Source organism: Pteropus medius, unplaced genomic scaffold (genome assembly GCF_902729225.1).
Source record: "Pteropus medius unplaced genomic scaffold, Ma_sr-lr_union100, whole genome shotgun sequence".
In the NCBI taxonomy this organism is placed as follows: Eukaryota; Metazoa; Chordata; class Mammalia; order Chiroptera; family Pteropodidae; genus Pteropus; species Pteropus medius.
Window position 1 is genome coordinate 4,734,236 of NW_024345479.1, and position 5,982 is coordinate 4,740,217.

General features: G+C 38.0%; 1 pseudogene; it reads left to right on the forward strand.

The window, feature by feature from the left end:
- The first annotated feature begins 911 nt into the window (after nucleotides 1–911).
- LOC120611375 (uncharacterized) lies at nucleotides 912–1,030 on the forward strand (annotated as a pseudogene).
- Nucleotides 1,031–5,982: the final 4,952 nt, after the last annotated feature.

Consider the following 5,982-nt stretch of genomic DNA (forward strand, 5'->3'; position numbering starts at 1 on the left):
GCATACAGATTGGAAAAGAAGTAAAACCATATTTGTTGCGGCTGTAGAAAATTCTAAAACATTTTTAAAAACCTATTAGAACCAATAAGTGAGTTTAGCAAGGATGTAGGACATAGGTCAATATACAAAGAGTAGCAATAAACATTTTGAAATTTAAAGTTAAAAATGCTATTTACAATAACATCGCAAACGTGAAATACTTAGGGATAAATTTAATAACACTTGTACGATTAAAACCACAAACATTGCTAAGAGAAGTTAAGACACCTAAACAAATGGAGAGCTCTACCATATTCATTGAAGAGAAAATTCAATACTGTTAAAATATCAATTCTTCCTGTGTTGACTTATAGATTTAAAACAGTCTCAAACAAAATTCCAGAAAGCTTTTTTTTTGTAGAAATTGACAAGCTATTCTAAAATTTATATAGAATTGCAAAGAACCTACAATTGGCAAAACAATTTTGAGAAAGAGAATGAGATTGGAATGTTTAGTGTACATGGACGATGTAGCGTCCATTCATCCATAAAGCTACAGTAGCCTAGAAGGTATTATATTTGTTCTTAATGGACCAGAAGAGAGAATTCAAAAATAAAACCACACATCTGTGGTCAATTGATTTTTGACAAAGATGACAATATTATTCAATTCAATAGTCTTCAAAAAATGGCACTGGAACAGCTGGATTTCTATATAAAAAAACAAAAGTACTTGACCCTTATTTTACTCCATACACAAAAATTACCCTGAAATGGATTATGGACACAAACGTAAAAGCTAAAACTTCTAAAACAAAAGCAAGAGAAAATCTTCAGGACCACAGTAAAGATTTCTTTACATAGGACACAAAAAGCACAAACTGTAGAAGAAAAAAATCAATAAATTGGACTTCATTAAAATTAAAACTTCTGTCTATAGCCATGCCACCCTGAACAAGCCCAATCCCATCTGATCTCGGGAGCTAAGCAGTTTCGGGCGTGGTTAGTACTTGGACGGGAGACCACCTAGGAAGACCAGGTGCTATAGGCATGAAAAATAAATAAATAAATAAAATAAGAGATTGCAAGCTGACAAGGTCTTTGCAATGTGTGAGATCAACCAAGGGTTGCCTTGCCTAAAAAAAAAATTAAAACTTCTGCTCTTTGAAACACATTGTTAAGAGAAAAAATTGTAAAGCCACAAACAGGGAGAAAATATCTACAATGTGTTTATATTACAAAGGACTTGCATTCATTACATATAAAGAACTCTTCAAACTAAATAACAAGAATGCTGTATGCCTGAAACTAATATAATATTGAATGTCAACTGTAATTGAAAAATTTTAAAAATGTTTTTAAAAAACCCCCAAATCCCTCAATAACAAGACTACAAACCCAATTAAATTTTTTTTTAATAGACAAAAGATTTAAATAGACACTTCATCAAAGAATGGCTAACAAATACATGAGAAAATGCTCATATCATTAGTCATCGAGGCAATTCCAATTAAAGCCACAAGAAAATACTACTATACATTCACTAAAATGATTAAAATGAAAAAGACTAACAATACCAAAACTTAGTGAGAATGTAGAGTAACTGGAACACTGCTAGTGGGAATATAAAATGGCACCACCACTTTGGAAAAGTTTGGCAGTTTTTTAAAATAAAATTAAACATATATTTATTATACTATTTATCGATTTCATTTTGAGATGTTAATCCCAGAGAAATCGAAACTTATGTCCACACAAAGACTTGTATATAAATGTTCATATCAGCTTTCCTCCTAATAATCCCAAATTGGAAGTAACCCAAATGGTCTATCAAGAGGTGGATAGACAAAAGTCTGTGGTATGCAATGGAATGCTACTCAGCAATGAGAAGAAATTACTGACACAAGCAGCGTTATGAAGGAATCTCGAAGCTATTATTCTGAGTGAAAGAAGTCAGACACAAAGAGAGAAAATTGTATGATTCCAAAATGAAACTCTAGAGAAGACAAATCTAAATTATGGTGTCAGAAGGCAGGTGGGTGCTTGGGACCAGGATAAGAGGGTGATTGACTGCAAAGGGGCTCAAGGGAATTTTTTGGGGTGATGAGAATTTTCTACATCTTGATTGTGGTGGTGGTTAAGTGGGTGTATTCATTTATCAAGTTTTATCTAAATGCACACTTAAGTAGGTTCATGTTATATGTAAACTACATCACAAAGTTGAGTTTTTATTTTTAAATTTTAATTTATTTTTTTGTTTATTTATTTTTATGGTGACATTGGTTAATGAAATCCAGTAGGTTTCAGGTGTACAATTTAACAGTAAGGCATATATTTTGCATCGTGTGTTCACCTCCCATAGTTAGATTTCTTTCTGTCACCACATATTTGACCCCTTTTATCCCATCTACCTCCCTCCTCCCCTCTCCAAAAGTTGAGCTTTTAAAAAGGAAATAGAGTATAAGCTCCTAAGAGCTGAGACTTTTGTCTTTGTTCACTGCTATATTCCTATCACCTAGAACAGTGACTGGCATACTGTAGATTCTCCATAAATATTTGTTGAATGAATTATTAAAGACAAAAATAAAGGTCTTGGAGATAAAAATTTTGAGATAAAATTTAAAATAAAAAATTCAATAGAGGGACTGGGAGATAAAATTGCTCCCAGAAAATAAAACAAAAAAGATAAAAAGATGGACAACAAAAGAGAAAAGTTTAGAGAATCAGTTCAGATCTGACATCTTACTACTAAGAGTTGCAGAAAACAAGAACAGAGCAAATAGAGGAGGAAAATATGAGTAAATAGATAACATAATGAACTGATGGACATGAGTTTCAGATTAAAAAATCACACCAAGTCGATTATAACAAATGAAAAAGACTGCCAGCAGGACCCGTCAGCATGAACTTTCACAACAATGAGGACAAAAAGAAGAATCTAAATGCTCCCAGAGAGAAAAGAACTAGAATCAGGATAGCGTGGACATCTCACCAGCACCACTGGAACTTAGACCACAGCGGAGCAATGCTTTCAAATTATAAGGGAAACTGATTTGCTACCTAGTATTCCAAACCCAGCCAATTGATCAAGTGACATGCTAGAATCAAGACATTTTCAGAATACAAGGTCTCAAAAATTTTACCTTCCATGGACCATTTCTCCGAAAGCTACTTAAGGATGAGCTGCAGCAAAAAGAGGGAGAAAAAAAATTTAAAGATAAGACATAGGATTCAGGAAATAAGAGGTCTAACCATGAGAGAGGCAAAAGGAATCTTTAGAATGATGGTCAAGTGACCTTGTAAAGCACCTAGACCAGATGGGAGCAGGAGGAAGCAGGGTTCCAGGAAGGATGTTGCAAAGAAAAAAATTTTTCTTTGAAAATACTGAGAAGATTTTAATTTCTGTCAGAGAATGTAGGGATTAATTAGCAATGAGTACATGGAAAATTAAATAAAATTAAAAAAAAAAGAGAGAGACAGAAGTTTAATTCCAGGGGAAATGAAGTTATTCAAGATAGTGTATGACATGGCTCAGCTGTGAACAATATTTACATAGTCATAATAATATGAGCACTTAATGATATCATAAAATATGAGATAGCAGCTCTGTTGGGAAGACGAGGGAGAAGAAAGATGATGTGTGTGTGCATGAGCTAAATCTCCATCTTCTATAACAGGAAGACAGTAAGTAATATTTACAGCTGAAAATTCGGTGAGTAGTTGTATAAGCATGTGGCTTAGAAACATGAAGGGAAATACCAAGCAAAGTAGAACTGAAAGTATTGGTCTCTGGGGCCAAGAATTGGAATGAAGAGAGAAAGGGCAGGGGCTTCTGTTTGTCTTTATAAGCCTTTTGGAACTCTTTGAGTTCTATAACTATGTACATATATATTTTTGATAAAAATAAAAATTAAAGGACAAAGAAAGAAAGATAGTACAAAGGAGAAAGCATATACACGATTGTATGACAAAAGTTGTCCCCCTAGACTGCTAGCAATTATAGAAGGCAAAAGCCATGAGAATTAGGCAGCATAGGAAGAGATATATTTTTCTTAGGCAGAAACACAACCTACTTTTAGTTAAAGGGACCTTTCTCTTCTTTTGTATAATATTTGATTTTTTTGGATTACAAAAAATGTAAAATGTGTTCAATGTAGAAAATAGGAAAAGAGAAGAGCATACGAAAGCAAATAACAATCCCCTCTACCCACTATCCGGGAATAGTCACTGTTCGAAATTTGGTCTTTCCTTCATTTTTAATGTATAAATAATTGGGATCAGACAATATGCAGGTTTATATCGTGCCATTTTTTCACTTTACATTCTTGTGCGAGAATTTTCCTGTCATTAAATATTCTTTGTAAATACGGGGGAAGAAAAATAGTATAGGAAATGAGGAAGTGGCAACTGAGTGTGTCAACAATTCTTTGAGGAAAAGGAGAAGAGAAATGAAGTGGGAGTTGAAGAACGATGTGGGGGAAGGGGGGGTTTCCCCACCCCCGAGAGGTACTCAATCCTGTTTGTAGACTGGTAGGAATGATTTGGTGGTGAGAATGATGATTCGAAGTGGGGCGGGGGTTCGCTTAAGGAGCAGAGTCTTTGGAAAGGTGAGGGCTTTGGAGCAAGAGTGGACGCATTGCCATGTGAGAAGGGAGGAGGAGCAGGAGGAAGAGGTGATGCACATGCAAGAGGGGTGAGGATTTGGTGGTGGGGATGGCAGAGTCATGTTGACGGTTTCTCAGTTAAGTATGCGGTAAGGTGATCCATCGAGAAGAGGGAAGAGGAGGAGGGGTGGGAGGTTTGAGGGAAGATGAAAAGGCTTGAGATGTCCTGTGGAGTGGAAGCAGAACCACCAGAGAAACAGAGCAGGACTGCTGGGTGAAGTCAAACTCATGTGAGGTTTGTGAGCATCAAGACCAAGTGACTTCAGTCAACTGTGTGATCCTCTCTAGCAATGGCCAGCTACTAGGCCGGGCCTGGAAAATGCATATGGTAGATGACATCCAGGGTTGGGGTTTTGCCAGGTACATTATAACAACAGAAAGAGGGGACGAGGAGGGATGGGGTAAAGGGATTGAAAGGGATGGACCTTAGAGTCTAAATTGAGCAAGAAGGGAGAAGTCAGGAAGGGCCGATGGCTAGTGAGAAAGTGGTACCTGACCAGGAGGTGTCAACAAGCTTGCCGAAGTGTGACCGCAGGAGGACCTGTACAAGTGAACTGGAAGGACAGCAGGTGGTGGTCAAGAAGTGGTGTTTGAAATCAGAGGTTTCAGAGGAGGTATAATTTCTGGCGAGGATAAGGTTCCGGGAGGTGGGTCAAGGAACAGGTAGTAACAGGAGTTTCAAAGGATCTGGGATTTTTAAAGAAGGAAAGAAGGAAGAAAAATAAATGGAAAGCTAGGAGGACTCTTACCTTCTTCCGTCCAAGCCCTAAGGTACTCGGTGTGACAGAAGAAAAGCCTTCCATTAAAAGGGCTGCAGGAGAGGCTGCCAGGAGATGAAGGGTGTTCTGGGGTGGCCACGGTGACTTGGACTTCTGATGGGAATGGAAGTGAAGAGCAGAGTGAGGCATGGAGAGCCTGGTTCAGGGGTCTTTGGGGTGGGGTGGGTCTGCGTCTCTTTCTGGCCTGCTGCTTCCTTCCCTCTGTGGCTTAGCCTTCCTCTACCTCTGATGAGGGTGCCCAGACTCTGCCTCCTGCTCTGCCTCTTCCTCTCACCCATCTTCCGAAAGTGCTGTGCTTTCCCCACAGAAAGACACTGCCTTAGCCTTAGATCGCTCATGTCTTAACTTGTTTGTTTTCCTCACCCCTAAGCCCTGGGACCATATTGATTTATCTTTGAGTCCCCCATGCATAGACCATGCTGTGCTCAAGGTAGGTGCTCCCAGGCACATGCTTGATTAACCTGAATCCACTCAGGAGGGGAAAGGGGAAGGAAACATGATGAATGAGAACCTTCCATGTCCAGGCACATGTTAGACCACATTAAATGTGTCTGTGGTTT